Genomic DNA, 18125 nt, shown 5'->3' on the forward strand with positions numbered 1-18125 from the left:
TTGTCAACCTCTAGATCCCTTACATGCCTGCACTTTTCGGCTTGCTGCTGCTGCAATCCACGCGTTTTAGATCTGCATAACTCCACCTCTTTAAACACAGCACCTTCACCCCCTGCTGTTCCCACCCGCCTCAACACCGTTGGAAGGGAGGAGAACCAATTAAGGCGGGGGGTGGGGTGGAACGAGCAGCTGTCTACCCTTAGCAGGAGGGCTCCTGATTACATACCTCTCCTGCTGCTGCTGCTGCTGGCTGTCCAGCAGCAGACTGAAGGTGGCTGCTGCTGTGCACAGGTATATAAAGGCTCAGAGCCTATTATGACACGCGCAGCCAGCGTTCCATTGCCACATTCCATCTCCTGCAGGCAGGACACCTGGCTGGCTGAATGTCGCTGAGAAGCTCACAGAGACCGCCATAAGCAACAGTTTAACAGAATGCCACAGACTAATCAACCAAACTTTTTGGGTTGGGTTCTCTTTTATAGTCTGCAGGCATTAAATGAAAGAAGTCAGTGTTCCAGCAGAAGGAGACAACGTTTCAGAAAAGGCATTGTAGCAAACCAAAAAAGAAATTTTAAGCGCAGCAGAGTAACCAGCGCACATACCTGTTAGCTCAGGTGAGTTTAAAAGGCTGCTGTTGATAACAAGGGCATTTGCTAAATAGATGGTGTGTGTGCAACAATATACTGAAAGGTCAATTATATTGTGCAGCTTATCTCACCACCTGTAGTTATTTAGGTGAAAGCTCCAAAATGCTTGCCTAATATGTCTGTTTATCCAAAAGGAAGTAAAAAGGGAGAGCTAGAAAGATAGCATTGCATCACATTACATGGCAATGCAATGCACAGTTGCTGAAGTTGAACCAAAATGAGCTTGTAATCTGGCTTCTGCAACTTTGAACATGAAAAATCCAATGAGGAGAAGAAAAGCAAAGCCAAAGAGTCCATCCCAAAATCCGACAAACAAGCAAAATGAACAAAAAACATTGAATTCAATTCTTTCTGATTTTAGAAACTGCATTAAAGAAGGGGTGCACCGGTCCTGGAGATACTGCAATACCAGGTCAATGCGTGGAGTGGACAGAGCAAGCTCTTTTTCCATCTCCCTGTTCTAAAAATCCATTTAATATATGGTCCCCAGATAGGGGACGTATCAGATATTAAACTGATAAGAACAGATCAGGTTTCAACATATTTTATTAAGTGCGTAAAAGATGGTTTACAATCAAAAACAACAACACAAACAGTACATTATTAAAACACAGAATTCCACCCATAAAAACCCCATATACGATTAGCATCCCTCCTCCCAATACATTTGACATCCCTCAAGTAATAAATATACATCTGGCTAAAAGCAATTTTAAGACAATCCTTCACAGAAATAGCATCACGTTTAAAAAGTAAAATATTGCGTGCCTTCCAAAGGGCGTCTTTAAAACAGTTAATCATACACCAACATATACAATACTGTTGAGGGGTCGGACATTTAAAAAGGCCATATAAAACATATTCATGGTTAAAATCTCTTAAACCGCAAGTCCATTTTAAAAGAATCCCAACTTTGTGCCAAAGTTCCTGTGCAAATGGGCAATTCCACATAAGGTGCAAGGTGGTTTCGTCATTAATACATGAGTCTCTGGGGCATTTGGCTCTGGCCACCAGGCCTCTCCTGTGTTGAAACTCTCTGGTGGGGAGGCACTGGTGGACCACCATCCATGCGATGTCCTTATGTCCATTTGCTAAGAATTTCCCGAAGACATTCTTCCAAACTTGCTTCGATCTCTCTTCTGAGAAATTTACTATGGGGGTCACATCTTCATTCCTCCTCAGAAAAGATAAAAGCTTCTTGCGGTCTTTAAAAATGTCCATATTAAAATCACCAAGGCTATAAAATCGAACAGTCTTTTCTAAGATTGCTTGGTGTTTGGGGGGGCATAGTAAAACAGGGGAATTCAACGACAACTTAAACCATCTTTTAAAAATCATCCCACAAGTATATTTTAAAAAATAACTTAGCGCACTATTACCATTAAAATGTTTGAAACAAAAGCAGAAATAATTTAAATACAAATAAATATGTAAGTCGGGGACATCCCTTCCGCCTTTCATTTTATTCTTCCTCATTATTTCTCGCCTTAATTTTTCCATTTTGGAGTTCCATAAAAAAATAAAGATCATCCTAGTCATTTTTTTAATTAAAACATCAGAGGGGGGGTACACCATAGCTATATACAGTATGAGGGGTAACAACACTGATTTTATAATTAAAATTTTCCCCTCCATTGTTAGGGACCTCAAACCCCAAAATGATATTTTCTTTGACATTTTTTCTATGACATTCTCCCAGCTTTGAGTTCCCACATTCTCCTCGTTAAAAACAACTCCAAGAATTTTTACATTGTCTCGTTTTATAGTGAGCTGCGGGAGTTGGGCGGTGTCCCAGGATCCCAAAGTCAGACATTCAGATTTATTTAAATTAAGTTTAAAACCGGATGCCTGGGAAAAAAAATCAATGCGCAACACCGCCCTCCGGAGGGAAGCAGGGTCCACGCACACAACCGTCACGTCATCCATGTAGCCAAAGACTCTCACATCACTGCCACCTCCGCCTGGAACAGGAACCCCTCTAATCACTTTGTCTTTCCTTATTGCGCTCAGCAGGGGCTCCATGGCGCAGATGAACAAGATGGGCGACAAGGGGCATCCCTGCTTCACTCCGGACTCAAGGGGAACTCCATCTGTTAAAAAGCCATTAAGAGAAATTTGACTAAAACAATTTTTATATAAAATCTTAATACAATTTAAAAGCATATTAGGGATACCCATTCTTTTTAAAACTCTAAAAAGAAATCTATGAGAGACTCTATCGAAAGCTTTTTCAAAATCTAGGGCTAAAAGAGCTACATTTTGACCCCGGTCTCTGGAATACCAAATTACATCCCTTAATACGTTTAAAACCTCTGAAATACTTCTGCCTGGTACACTACAAACCTGCTCAGGCTGGATTAGTTTGGCAATGACACTCCTGAGCCGGTCTGCAACCACCTTAGCAAGTACCTTGTAATCAACATTTAGGAGAGTTATGGGTCTCCAATTCGCTAGAGTACTGCGGTCACCTTTTTTATATATCAAAGACACCACTCCTCTCCTCCACGAAAATGGCAACTGTTCACAAATAAAAACTTCTTTAAAAAGCATAAAAAGGTCCTCTTTTAAAATGTCCCAAAAAGTAAGGTAAAACTCTACAGGTAGTCCGTCACACCCAGGTGCTTTACCCTTAGAGAAACTTTTAAAAACATAAAATAATTCCTCTAAAACAATATCGCGTTCTAAAAACTCCTGGTCTGTAAAATTTAACTTAAAATCGAGATCATTAAGAGCATCAGATAAAAAGGACTCATCTATACACTTTTTACTAAAAAGATGCTTATAAAAGTTAAAAGTAGCATTCAACATTCCCTGCATAGATGTTTCACCCTCTAGATTTGTGATCACTTCTCTTTTATCCATGACTTTTTTGAAGAAGAAGCGAGAGCACTTCTCCCCCTCCTCCAAGTGCTGCACTCTAGAGTTAAAAATAATCTCTTTCCCCTTTGTGTCTATGCAGTTCTGAATTTCAGTTTTTAGGCTAGCAATATCATCTCCCACCTCCACCCCTAGCTCTTTGAATTTAAAAAGTGTTTGTAGTTTGGTGTTAAGATCACTAAAACATCTTTTTTTCTCTCTAGCTTTACGTCTCCCTGCTTTTATAAAAAACATTCTGACTTTTTTTTTCAAATTTTCCCACCAGGTTGCCATAGGGGCATCAGAAGGTTTTTGTCGCCGCCAGGCTTGATAGGCTTTACCAAAGTCTTGTCGAATCAGAGGGTCCTCCAGCAGGTATGTACTTAGACGCCAGAGGCCCCTGTTGACCCTCTGTTCATCCCGATATTCTAGATGCACCTCCAAGCCCTTATGGTCAGAAAATATATTTGATGTTAAAACACATTTTACAGGGTTAAAATCATCTGATAGGAAAATAAAATCGATCCTGGAGGACACCCCTCTTCCGGACCACGTATAACCAGGGTCCGTCGGCAGGAGTGACCTCCACGCATCGCATAATTTAAAATCAGTTATAAAATCTTTCAATAGATGACATGACTTATCCAATTTGCGTAAAGGGTCACCCCCTGCTCGTTGTTCACTAGCACAAAGACAATTAAAATCACCCCCTACGATCAGGGGAGATGACCCAGTACAGTACAATGGCAATATCCCAAATAAATTAATTCTCTCTTGCTTATCAGGGGGAGCATAAATATTCATTACACGTAGGGTAAAACCATTAAATTTAAAATGCACTAAAACCACTCTGCCTGGTACTATTTCTGTGACAGCATTTATAGTAATATTTCTCCCACGACAGAGGAAGCCCACCCCCGCTGACTTGTTGTCATTGGAGCCAGACCAGATGGAGGGCCCCAGTCTCCAATCTGTCTTGATATCATTATAATTTAGTGCATGTTGTATTCCGCATTCCTGTAATAAACATATGTCAAAGTCAGTGGTTTCTAAATACTTGAATAGAGCAGCCCTACGAACTGGGCTCTTTAATGACCTCACATTCAGTGAGACAAGTCTTAATGTGGGCATTCATAGGTCAGGGTGGTGGATCTTCCATGAGGACACCTGACTCAAAGCCCTGTATATCAAATTGCTCCAGGACATCCGGGCTAGAGGACCCAAACGACTCGATATTCTGTGAGCCGGCGGTTGCCCCCTCGTAGGTCACGGTTCCCAGCCACATTCCAGGAGACGCTGGGGCTTCGACATTCCGTCTCTTTTTCGGGGCAGACTCCACTAGGTCACTGGTGCAGTCCTCCTCTTCCTCCACCTCCTCCAGGGGGGGAGACTGGTCCATCAGGACAAGATCAGCAACACAGATTTCCTGATGTTCGCCACCTAGAAGCAAAGCCCCCTCATCTGGCTGGCTAATCGCCCTGGAAGATCCTGAGGCCATCGCTGCGTGGTCCCCTGTAGCCAACCGCACAGGGGCACCACCCTCCAGCCCAACAGGATCGGTATCGGGAACCATCGATACGGAGGATACCCTCCCAGAAGGAGGACCCCCCCGCTCCGGTCCATGCGAGGTCCGCCCATCGTTAAGGGACTTCGATGCAGGTGCCGCCCCAGAGGGGCCTCCGGCTCCCTGCTCCATCCCAGCCTTCTCGCCCTTCGAACCGCCCTCCGACGCCGGCCTGCCAGTGAAGACCGGTGGGCGCATCGGCTCAGCTTCAGAAGATGCAGCTTCTGCGTAGGTCCTGGTCCTGGTCCTGTTGGGGCATCCTCGGAACATGTGCCCCGCCTCACCGCAGAGATTACATTTCCTCCCAGCGGGACAGTCCTTCATTAAATGTCCGTAACAGCTGCAATTATTGCAGCGGTCTACTTTCCTGCCCGTGCAGGACGTTTGGGTATGACCCATTTGTCCACAGTTCCTGCAACATACTGGCATTCCAGGATAAAATAAGTAGCCTCTGCTCTTACCGATTACGAAGGTTGAGGGAAGGTGTAGCATTCCTCCCACTCCACTAAGGTCCCTCTTTAGACGGGCCATATACCTTCTCTTGCCGCACCAGAAGCCTACCGCGTTCTTCACAGTACCCAGGTATCTCAGATCATCACAATAGCGGGTAAGGTAGGTCGAGATGTCTGCAGCTTCCACAAAGGGGTTCGGGAAATGCACCACGATGGGGATCTCGTCATAAGCATACAAGAGACAAAAGGTTAGTCCATCCAATTCATCTAAGTAGTTTTTCTCGTTTACCTTTTGTACGAGTTGCTGACAGCATCCCTGGCTCTTGAAGGTGATGGTGTATGTCCCCTTGTACTCGTTGTCCTGGAAGCAGAATATGTCTTCCCGCCGAAACTCCAGTACTCCAAGAAGAATCCTATGGCAGATGTAGTCCAAATTCTTCTCCATCCTCGATGCTGCTCCAACTTCAATCCTCACGGTGTTCCGCATCCGGGCATCACCCGATGAATATGTGAGCGTTGCCGGCATCCTTCACTCAGGAACGTACCGACTCTTCTCTCTGAAAGGCGCAAGCCTTCATGGGATCCCTTCCCGTTGCTCCCGGACTAATCCTTCCTCCCAATAGCAGCAGGGGGGTTAAGTCCCTCCGAAGAGGAACGATCTTCCCAGGCCGAGAGAAAGGGTACCAAGAGCACCTCACAGGCAAGACCACACAGGTAAACCTGATAGATCGTGCCAAAAGGCCGAGAAGCGATAACCAGAATTGGTTTCAAACTACGGAGCCACCCAAGGATCCTGAAAAGTCCATTTGTGGAGATGAGCTCCTGGACTCCCGTTAAGAAGACATGTTGTCAACCTCTAGATCCCTTACATGCCTGCACTTTTCGGCTTGCTGCTGCTGCAATCCACGCGTTTTAGATCTGCATAACTCCACCTCTTTAAACACAGCACCTTCACCCCCTGCTGTTCCCACCCGCCTCAACACCGTTGGAAGGGAGGAGAACCAATTAAGGCGGGGGGTGGGGTGGAACGAGCAGCTGTCTACCCTTAGCAGGAGGGCTCCTGATTACATACCTCTCCTGCTGCTGCTGCTGCTGGCTGTCCAGCAGCAGACTGAAGGTGGCTGCTGCTGTGCACAGGTATATAAAGGCTCAGAGCCTATTATGACACGCGCAGCCAGCGTTCCATTGCCACATTCCATCTACTGCAGGCAGGATACCTGGCTGGCTGAATGTCGCTGAGAAGCTCACAGAGACCGCCATAAGCAACAGTTTAACAGAATGCCACAGACTAATCAACCAAACTTTTTGGGTTGGGTTCTCTTTTATAGTCTGCAGGCATTAAATGAAAGAAGTCAGTGTTCCAGCAGAAGGAGACAACGTTTCAGAAAAGGCATTGTAGCAAACCAAAAAAGAAATTTTAAGCGCAGCAGAGTAACCAGTGCACATACCTGTTAGCTCAGGTGAGTTTAAAAGGCTGCTGTTGATAACAAGGGCATTTGCTAAATAGATGGTGTGTGTGCAACAATATACTGAAAGGTCAATTATATTGTGCAGCTTATCTCACCACCTGTAGTTATTTAGGTGAAAGCTCCAAAATGCTTGCCTAATATGTCTGTTTATCCAAAAGGAAGTAAAAAGGGAGAGCTAGAAATATAGCATTGCATCACATTACATGGCAATGCAATGCACAGTTGCTGAAGTTGAACCAAAATGAGCTTGTAATCTGGCTTCTGCAACTTTGAACATGAAAAATCCAATGAGGAGAAGAAAAGCAAAGCCAAAGAGTCCATCCCAAAATCCGACAAACAAGCAAAATGAACAAAAAACATTGAATTCAATTCTTTCTGATTTTAGAAACTGCATTAAAGAAGGGGTGCACCGGTCCTGGAGATACTGCAATACCAGGTCAATGCGTGGAGTGGACAGAGCAAGCTCTTTTTCCATCTCCCTGTTCTAAAAATCCATTTAATATATGGTCCCCAGATAGGGGACGTATCAGATATTAAACTGATAAGAACAGATACTACACTTGATCTTAGCCAAAAGGCCGAGAAGCGATAACCAGAATTGGTTTCAAACTACGGAGCCACCCAAGGATCCTGAAAAGTCCATTTGTGGAGATGAGCTCCTGGACTCTCGTTAAGAAGACATGTTGTCAACCTCTAGATCCCTTACATGCCTGCACTTTTCGGCTTGCTGCTGCTGCAATCCACGCGTTTTAGATCTGCATAACTCCACCTCTTTAAACACAGCACCTTCACCCCCTGCTGTTCCCACCCGCCTCAACACCGTTGGAAGGGAGGAGAACCAATTAAGGCGGGGGGTGGGGTGGAACGAGCAGCTGTCTACCCTTAGCAGGAGGGCTCCTGATTACATACCTCTCCTGCTGCTGCTGCTGCTGGCTGTCCAGCAGCAGACTGAAGGTGGCTGCTGCTGTGCACAGGTATATAAAGGCTCAGAGCCTATTATGACACGCGCAGCCAGCGTTCCATTGCCACATTCCATCTACTGCAGGCAGGATACCTGGCTGGCTGAATGTTGCTGAGAAGCTCACAGAGACCGCTGAGAGGATGATAGGAGTTATTCTACACCCAAGACTACGATGTAAGACACAGATGAAGTTATTCTTCCCTTATCTGGACATTTGGACTGACGCCCAGAAACTAGATTGTAACTTGTTTTAGCTGTCTCAGCAACCTTCTACTAATTATCACTTTTCTGTTTATGAAACTTTCTTATCAACATTCCACTGTTATGAATCATCACTTCACTGCTTGTGAAACAAAGGCATTTTACTGCGCATGTCTGACAAAAAAAAAAAAAAAAATGATTATTATTATAAATAAAGGGACAGCACCCATAGAGGGAGACGCGCTCAGGGGCTTCCCAGTACTTGATTATACACTACGTGTCTGTGTATTTCTTGTTACGGGGATACCCCGACTCCAACAAGGACCCTCCATGGCTGAATGATCCTAACAATTCCTGGCGCCCGAAACAGGGACCCGAGGTCTGCGTATTCCTTCAAGTTCATCGACCGGCACGAGTAACCGCTGAGATTGGGACATCGGAACAGCAGATGACAAACCTGGCCAGGTAAGAGACACTGTTAGTTCTCTTACATCTGCTCTGCGATAGTCCGTAAATTTCATGCATATCTTGTGTTGGGATTGAGGAACTAGTAGAGAAGGATACCTATAGCTCGGGTCATTCATGTATATACTGTAGGATCTGCCGAAGGAGAGGTCAGAGAAGGTTATGAAACGGATGGTATGAAAGAGATGTGGATGTCGGGAATAGCCTCATAAGCCGCACTAAGGTAGATGACATAAGTATTACGGAGATTGCCTAACTGAGTCATAAGGTTGTGTCCTTTCGGGGAAACCTTCGCTCACGCTTAACTCCCGAACCTTTGTCCTCCTTTTTGACGGATAAGAGATTGACAGAATGAGCCCATGGAAGTAATGATAATACTCCAGGGACACGATATATAATGGAGACTGTATGGTTCATTTTATGTATTGTTGGTCTTGCCCTTGTTGCCATATATATGTGTGTTAGAATTACTCTACACTTCAGACAAAACGGTCCAGAGAAACCGTTTCAGATACTGGCTCCTTAGGACAGAATAGGTAACGAGGAAAGGTAAAATATAGAATATATTTTATCTAACCCAAAAAGCCTCCTAAGGTATGAATAGTCAGGAAAAATGGGCAACAAACAGACTAAGACCACAAATGATGAACAAGATGTCTATACGATCGTGAAAGAAAGGTGTGGTGTAGAACCAACTAAGAATTTAGGGAAAGTTTGCAAAACTTTTCAGGTAGCAAGGCATGACAGGTTTAACAGGAAACTATGGGAGGACATTCGGGTTAGAAAAGCAGGAGTGATAAGAGACAAAGGATGGCAGGAACAAGTAGAGGCCATGGTCGAACTATCAAAAACAGCAGAGACAGACCATTGGACTTTTAATAAAGACAATGGATTATGGAGAACTCCAGTCAGACAGGGTCCCATTGTACAAACAGAAAACAGTAAACAAATGAACCCATTGGCACCACCATATCAGCCCAGGTCAGAACCCACACCGTATCCTGATCTTCGGGGTCCGGGTGGATGGACATGTACAAACTGTGGACTCCAGAATCCAGACTGGAGAGACACATGTGCAGGATGTGGAGCACCACGACCACATGATATGTTGGCACCAGTGCGTATCCTCAGTCGACCATACAGAGAAGAAGATGGTGGCAATCCACCGCGTAGAGTAACTAGATACCATCAGACTAGACAATATTTTCCATGGACCCCCGCTGAGGGAATGTCCCTACTTCAGAATGCACCAGATCCAATACAATGCCCACTAAGATTTGCTACGTACATACAGCAGATAATACACACCCATAATGGAACATGGTCAGATGGAACAGAATTATGTAGAATGAAAATGACACCAGGGTTGTATCAGGAATTGATGACAGTTATAGAACCTCATAGACCTCAACCAGTAGATGGTGAGGATCCAAATACCGCACTGTCAGGACAGAATTTTATGATCAGACTTATGGAGTTTATGAGAACTAAACAACGAATGAGAGGGACTTCAGGAACTGTCTCCCAGAAGTCAGGACAGCCTGTAGATGAATACTACTTAGCGGTAGAAAACAGTTACAGAGACGAGGGAATGGACCTTACCAATGAAGGAGTCATTCGACTGATGACAAAAACTTTTATAGAGAATCTTAACCCAAAACTTAGGGAAAAGTTCAAGGCTGCAACTCCTGATTGGAGAACCCTAGATGATCCCCAGATAGTCAGACAAAAACTATTAGGGATAGAAATGGATATGCGTGAGGCAGCATCCAAACCCATCAGAGTAGCAGCAAATAATAGTCTGGTCAATAAAAACAACAGATCAAATCAGACCTATGACAAAGGGAATTTGGATAAGAAAACTAATCCATGTCACTACTGTAAGAAACCAGGACATTGGATTAGAGAATGCAGGAAAAAAGCCAGGGATATAGAAGATGGTACCTATGTCCCAAGAGAATCACAAGAAAAGACAGTACAGGCTTCTGCTCCTGCAGCAAGCGAGTGACTAGACGTGATGCAAACCACTTTGACTGGAAGGCGCCCAATAATTCAGGTAAAAGTAGCAGGAAAACAATGCCCTTTTCTAATAGATACCGGAGCAACTTCCTCCGTCCTCAATGAAGACGCCTTACCAAATGCTGATTGTTTATCAGATGATGTAACCTATACCGAAGGGTATGATGGAGGAATCAGGCCACTCCCATATAGTATTCCCCTTGAAACAAAGATAGGATCTAAAATATTTTTATCTAAATTTCTTTTTGTCAAAGGGGCACCTACTTGTCTTCTAGGTACAGACCTATTAAAGCAGACAGAAATGAATATCCAATTTTTGGAGGATGGTAGAGTCCAAATTTTGGTGCCTGATGACCAAGAGTCTCTAGAAAACATTGTAAAAGTCCAAGCCTTAGAGGATGAGAAAGATCCTGCCCCTACCCAAATTATTTTAGATCTTTCTGAGGTACCAGAAAAATTATGGGCACAACATGACACCGATGTAGGACTAATGCCAATAGCTCCAGTAAAAGTCACTCCTGTTCCAGGTGTGACACTACCCCAATTGAGACAGTATCCTATTAGTGCCCAACAAGAACACGCCATAGGAGAACAGATAAAAGATTATCTAAAAACTGGAGTACTGATAGAAGTAAAGTCACCAGCCAATACACCGTTGTACCCCGTAAAAAAGAAATCTACTGAGGGGTCAGCTGCTAGATACCGGATGGTACATGATTTAAGAGAGATAAATAAAATTTTGGAACCTATTACTCCTGTTGTGCCAAATCCACACACGTTGCTATCACAGATCCCAGCAACAGCACGAGTATTTTCTGTCATAGACTTATCAAATGCATTTTTTTCAGTACCATTACACCCAGACTGTTACAAACTGTTTGCATTTACATTTAAGAATAGACAATTAGCATGGACAAGATTACCACAGGGTATGATACATTCACCTACCTTGTACTCAGAAGCTATGAGATCAGTTCTTCAAAATTTCAAACCTACGGATGAGGTTGTAATTCTTCAATATGTTGATGACCTATTGTTATGTGCCCCTGCTCAAGAGTCCGCAAACAGCAACACAATAAGGTTGTTAATATTTCTAGCAGACATGGGCTGTAAAGTTAACAAGAAAAAAGTACAACTTTGTATGACTACGGTAGTATTTCTAGGTCACTGCATTTCACAAGGTATTCGGCACCTCACCGCCGACAGACTAAAAATCATTAGAGATCTTGTTCCTCCCAAGAACTACAAAACATTAAGAGCATTTTTGGGAATAGTATCACACTGCAGACAATGGGTTATACATGCTAGTCAGCTTATGCAACCTCTATATGATTGTTTAAAAATCGAGCCTTTTCAGTTAACTGAATCAGCGCTCATAGCCTTTCAAGACCTCAAGAAAGGTCTCATGTCAGCCCCGGCCTTGGGAATCCCAGACTACGCCAAACCATTCCAATTAATGGCTGCGGAAATGTCTAATCATGCTACAGGAGTACTAACACAGAAACATGAAAATAAACAAAGACCTGTCGCATACTATTCTGCTCAATTAGATAATGTTACCAAAGCTGCACCATCATGTGTCAGAGTAGTAGCAGCTGTCTCTCTTTTGGTAGAAAAAGCCTCAGAAATAGTACTAGACCATGCCCTAATAGTACAAACTACACATGATGTACATGGCATACTGAATCAGGTATTGCCAAAACACATTTCAATGGCTAGACATCTTAGATTACAATGCTCCTTACTAATGCCACCAAACCTCACTTTTCGCCGCATATTGTCTCTAAATTTAGCCACTCTGTTACCACTAGAGACAAAGGGGGGGAGTGGAAGGAGGTCAGGAAGACGAAGATGAAAATTTTTTACAATACCACGAACAAGACAATATAATACATGATTGCTTACAGTGTATAGAACAAGAAACACAAGGGCTACCTAATGTACAGGACACCCCTCTTGACAATCCAGACCTACATATGTATATAGATGGTAGTAGGTATGCAGATGAAACTGGTAACTTTCACACAGGTTATGCCATTGTATCAGATCATGATGTTATTGAAGCTGAGCCAATGCAGGCCAGCTGTTCAGCCCAGGAAGCTGAACTATTAGCTCTAATACGAGCATTACAGTTAGCAAAAGAAAAAACCGCTAATATTTTTACTGATATGCATATGGTATTGTACATGATTTTGGATGTATATGGAGAGCTAGAGGTTACATGACAGCTTCAGGTCAACCAGTAAAACATGGACAAATGATTAGACAAATCCTAGAATCAGCTGCCTCAACCAAACAAGTAGCAGTAATAAAAGTACCTGCACATGTAAGACTCGACACCGAGATAGCTAGGGGTAATGACCGAGCCGACAAGGCTGCTAAGCGAGCTGCAGTAAAACCTCTGACAACTGACCACACTATTAGTGCAGTATCAGAATTTGACTTAATTACACGGCTCAAAGAAGCCCACCAACAGGTGAGTAGAGAAGAAAAAGAAGAGTGGCAGAAACAAGGGGCAGAAGAAAAAGAAGGACTATGGAGAAAAGGAGATGAGCTTTGTCTCCCCCGAGCGTGGTACCCTGTTGTGGTCAGTGAAGCCCACGGACCTACACATGTGTCTGCAAACGGTATGATACAGAGGGTCAGACAGAAGTGGTTAGCCCCAGGGTTCGGCCAGGTAGCTCGAGCAAAATGTGGTTCTTGTGAAATCTGTTTAGCCCACAATCCAGGACAGACTGTTAAGACCCCCCAGAAGCACCATGTAAGACCACTATATCCGTTCCAGAGACTTCAGATCGATTACATCCAGATGCCTAAGCATGGACACTATGAGTATGTACTGGTATGTGTGGACATGTTTTCGGGGTGGCCAGAGGCTTATCCAGTTCATACAGCCACGGCTAAAGTCACTGCAGTAAAAATAGCACATGAACTGGTACCCCGTTATGGTATCCCAGAAGTGATCGAGTCGGATAGAGGTACACATTTTACTGGAGAGATCTTTCAGAATGTAATGAAAATGTTGTGTATAAAAAGTGAACTACACACCCCTTACCACCCACAGAGTTCTGGTAAGGTTGAGAGAATGAATGGAACACTTAAGTTAAAAATACAGAAAGCCATGGCAGAAACACAGAAACCATGGACTGAGTGTCTCCCAATAGCATTGTATTCAGTCAGAAACACCCCCCAGGGAAAGAGCAAACTCACCCCCCATGAAATATTGTTTGGTAGAGTTGCCAATACAGGATTGTATTTCCCACAGACTTTAATGTTAGAAACTGAAAGCTTAACTGCTTATGTACAAAATTTATGTAAGCATGTGTCTAAAATACACTCTTTAGTGTTCTCTTCCATTCCAGATCCAGATTCCATTGAGGGAACGCACAAGCTGCAACCAGGAGACGAAGTCTACGTAAAAAGACATAACAGAAGAACGCTAGAACCCAGATTTGAGGGTCCATATCAGGTGTTATTGACAACTCCAACTGCAGTAAAATTGGAAGGAAAATCAGCATGGGTACATGCAAGCCATTGCAAAAAGAAATAGTGGTGATTGTACTTGTGTTAGCTATAACGATAGATCAGGGAGACCTGTGGGATAAACTAAGTTCCCCAAAACCTACAGATAATAAATTTATAAAACATCATGAGACATTGGTAAACGGGTTGCTCGATGGCGGACAGAAAATAGCAGACTGTTGGATTTGTACGCATTCTCCAATATCAGCCACGAGCATACCCTTCCTGGCCGTACCCATGACCCCTGAGGAAGTGTTTACATGGACTAATTGCTCAGACAAATTAGCAAATAACCAAACCGTTAATTCTAGATTATGGAACACCACTGTTGCCATCCCAGTTGTGGGGTGGGTGGGATTTCCCTGGTGGCAAGGTAATATGACCGGAAAAATAAACAACTTACAATATTTAGCGTTTAAAGGAGGTGTATGGGTTCCTAGAAATAAGACGGGACTAACAGACTTAGGGTTAATTCCTACAGAAAATATACAACTCAGTTTTAGTAGCACAGTATCTTCTTCTCAACCTTTTAAACCTGATATAGTAGAAAAATACATACACAATAATGGTTGGAAATATTCACAATTATTCCCCGATGGAAACAATGATACATGTTCAAAAATACCAGGTAATATATTATGTAATGAGTCAAGTGCATATGACCCAGGTACACCGACTTGTGAAAATCCAGATGCAGGATACTGTAGTCCATTAGGTCAAAAACCCCCTTGGTGTATACTTCAGAATGTATCTAAATTTTTAGATTTGGTACATAGGTTGGTGCTCCAACACTCTGCAATATGGGATCTGCCTGAAGGAACCTTCTGGATTTGTGGAAATGGAGCATACAAATGGCTCCCAGTAGGAATAAAAGGTACATGTACTCTAGGACGCTTAACACCGGCCACATTTATAGTTCAGAATCAGCAGGTAGATATGCAAGCAGTACCTAAACACACACTATACAAAAGAGCAGCCGACAACTCGCCTAGACCTTCAGGTAGGCCACATGTGGTCCAAATGGGAATTCCTAATAAAATATTCAGCACTTTCTTTGTGTATCCAATGTTGATGCAGATGTGGGATAAATTAGTTCAGGCCACCGACTATCTAGATGATCAGATATGGGATATTATGGATATACTTAATACTAGTATAGCTGTACAAAATCAACTTATAATTGTTACTAATCAACATACTGTAGTGTTAGACTACCTAACTGCGGCCCAGGGAGGAATGTGTCAAATTATTGGTCCAACCTGTTGTCATTACATAGATCCAAACAGTACAATGAGTATGAGGTTCAAGCTGGCAGATATACAACGATTACGGGATGAATATGACAGACACAATGACCAAAATAAAGATAGCTGGTGGTCAGACACCTTCTCCTTTCTCAACCCAAAGAACTGGTTTAAGGGTATTGGAGGTTGGGTGGCTGGAATTCTGCAAGGTATATTACAGATTGTGCTAATTATAGTAGTCATATATGTAGTGTTTAAAATAGGATTAAAAATTATTTTAATATGCATAAATAAGCTTTGTAACACGGACTCAAGAATATGAAAGAAAAGAACTCCCGGACGAGGTCTTCTACCAAAAGTCCATAAGGAAGAATCAAAGGGGGGACTGAGAGGATGATAGGAGTTATTCTACACCCAAGACTACGATGTAAGACACAGATGAAGTTATTCTTCCCTTATCTGGACATTTGGACTGACGCCCAGAAACTAGATTGTAACTTGTTTTAGCTGTCTCAGCAACCTTCTACTAATTATCACTTTTCTGTTTATGAAACTTTCTTATCAACATTCCACTGTTATGAATCATCACTTCACTGCTTGTGAAACAAAGGCATTTTACTGCGCATGTCTGACAAAAAAAAAAAAAAAAAATGATTATTATTATAAATAAAGGGACAGCACCCATAGAGGGAGACGCGCTCAGGGGCTTCCCAGTACTTGATTATACACTACGTGTCTGTGTATTTCTTGTTACGGGGATACCCCGACTCCAACAAGGACCCTCCATGGCTGAATGATCCTAACACCGCCATAAGCAACAGTTTAACAGAATGCCACAGACTAATCAACCAAACTTTTTGGGTTGGGTTCTCTTTTATAGTCTGCAGGCATTAAATGAAAGAAGTCAGTGTTCCAGCAGAAGGAGACAACGTTTCAGAAAAGGCATTGTAGCAAACCAAAAAAGAAATTTTAAGCGCAGCAGAGTAACCAGCGCACATACCTGTTAGCTCAGGTGAGTTTAAAAGGCTGCTGTTGATAACAAGGGCATTTGCTAAATAGATGGTGTGTGTGCAACAATATACTGAAAGGTCAATTATATTGTGCAGCTTATCTCACCACCTGTAGTTATTTAGGTGAAAGCTCCAAAATGCTTGCCTAATATGTCTGTTTATCCAAAAGGAAGTAAAAAGGGAGAGCTAGAAAGATAGCATTGCATCACATTACATGGCAATGCAATGCACAGTTGCTGAAGTTGAACCAAAATGAGCTTGTAATCTGGCTTCTGCAACTTTGAACATGAAAAATCCAATGAGGAGAAGAAAAGCAAAGCCAAAGAGTCCATCCCAAAATCCGACAAACAAGCAAAATGAACAAAAAACATTGAATTCAATTCTTTCTGATTTTAGAAACTGCATTAAAGAAGGGGTGCACCGGTCCTGGAGATACTGCAATACCAGGTCAATGCGTGGAGTGGACAGAGCAAGCTCTTTTTCCATCTCCCTGTTCTAAAAATCCATTTAATATATGGTCCCCAGATAGGGGACGTATCAGATATTAAACTGATAAGAACAGATACTACACTTGATCTTAGCCAAAAGGCCGAGAAGCGATAACCAGAATTGGTTTCAAACTACGGAGCCACCCAAGGATCCTGAAAAGTCCATTTGTGGAGATGAGCTCCTGGACTCCCGTTAAGAAGACATGTTGTCAACCTCTAGATCCCTTACATGCCTGCACTTTTCGGCTTGCTGCTGCTGCAATCCACGCGTTTTAGATCTGCATAACTCCACCTCTTTAAACACAGCACCTTCACCCCCTGCTGTTCCCACCCGCCTCAACACCGTTGGAAGGGAGGAGAACCAATTAAGGCGGGGGGTGGGGTGGAACGAGCAGCTGTCTACCCTTAGCAGGAGGGCTCCTGATTACATACCTCTCCTGCTGCTGCTGCTGCTGGCTGTCCAGCAGCAGACTGAAGGTGGCTGCTGCTGTGCACAGGTATATAAAGGCTCAGAGCCTATTATGACACGCGCAGCCAGCGTTCCATTGCCACATTCCATCTACTGCAGGCAGGATACCTGGCTGGCTGAATGTCGCTGAGAAGCTCACAGAGACCGCCATAAGCAACAGTTTAACAGAATGCCACAGACTAATCAACCAAACTTTTTGGGTTGGGTTCTCTTTTATAGTCTGCAGGCATTAAATGAAAGAAGTCAGTGTTCCAGCAGAAGGAGACAACGTTTCAGAAAAGGCATTGTAGCAAACCAAAAAAGAAATTTTAAGCGCAGCAGAGTAACCAGCGCACATACCTGTTAGCTCAGGTGAGTTTAAAAGGCTGCTGTTGATAACAAGGGCATTTGCTAAATAGATGGTGTGTGTGCAACAATATACTGAAAGGTCAATTATATTGTGCAGCTTATCTCACCACCTGTAGTTATTTAGGTGAAAGCTCCAAAATGCTTGCCTAATATGTCTGTTTATCCAAAAGGAAGTAAAAAGGGAGAGCTAGAAAGATAGCATTGCATCACATTACATGGCAATGCAATGCACAGTTGCTGAAGTTGAACCAAAATGAGCTTGTAATCTGGCTTCTGCAACTTTGAACATGAAAAATCCAATGAGGAGAAGAAAAGCAAAGCCAAAGAGTCCATCCCAAAATCCGACAAACAAGCAAAATGAACAAAAAACATTGAATTCAATTCTTTCTGATTTTAGAAACTGCATTAAA

General features: G+C 43.1%; 3 non-coding genes across 3 annotated transcripts; all 3 read right to left on the reverse strand.

The window, feature by feature from the left end:
• Positions 1-1022: 1022 nt before the first annotated feature.
• Positions 1023-1212, reverse strand: LOC141220683 (U2 spliceosomal RNA). The gene has a single exon (XR_012288878.1). It is a non-coding gene; the product is annotated as a U2 spliceosomal RNA (small nuclear RNA).
• Positions 1213-7387: 6175 nt separating this feature from the next.
• Positions 7388-7578, reverse strand: LOC141220540 (U2 spliceosomal RNA). The gene has a single exon (XR_012288746.1). It is a non-coding gene; the product is annotated as a U2 spliceosomal RNA (small nuclear RNA).
• A 9242-nt stretch (positions 7579-16820) lies between these two features.
• Positions 16821-17011, reverse strand: LOC141220541 (U2 spliceosomal RNA). Its single transcript, XR_012288747.1, has one exon. It is a non-coding gene; the product is annotated as a U2 spliceosomal RNA (small nuclear RNA).
• Between the last annotated feature and the right edge of the window lie 1114 nt (positions 17012-18125).

This window comes from Phyllobates terribilis, unplaced genomic scaffold (assembly GCF_046119375.1).
Source record: "Phyllobates terribilis strain yellow unplaced genomic scaffold, ASM4611937v1 Scaffold_298__1_contigs__length_2340664, whole genome shotgun sequence".
In the NCBI taxonomy this organism is placed as follows: Eukaryota; Metazoa; Chordata; class Amphibia; order Anura; family Dendrobatidae; genus Phyllobates; species Phyllobates terribilis.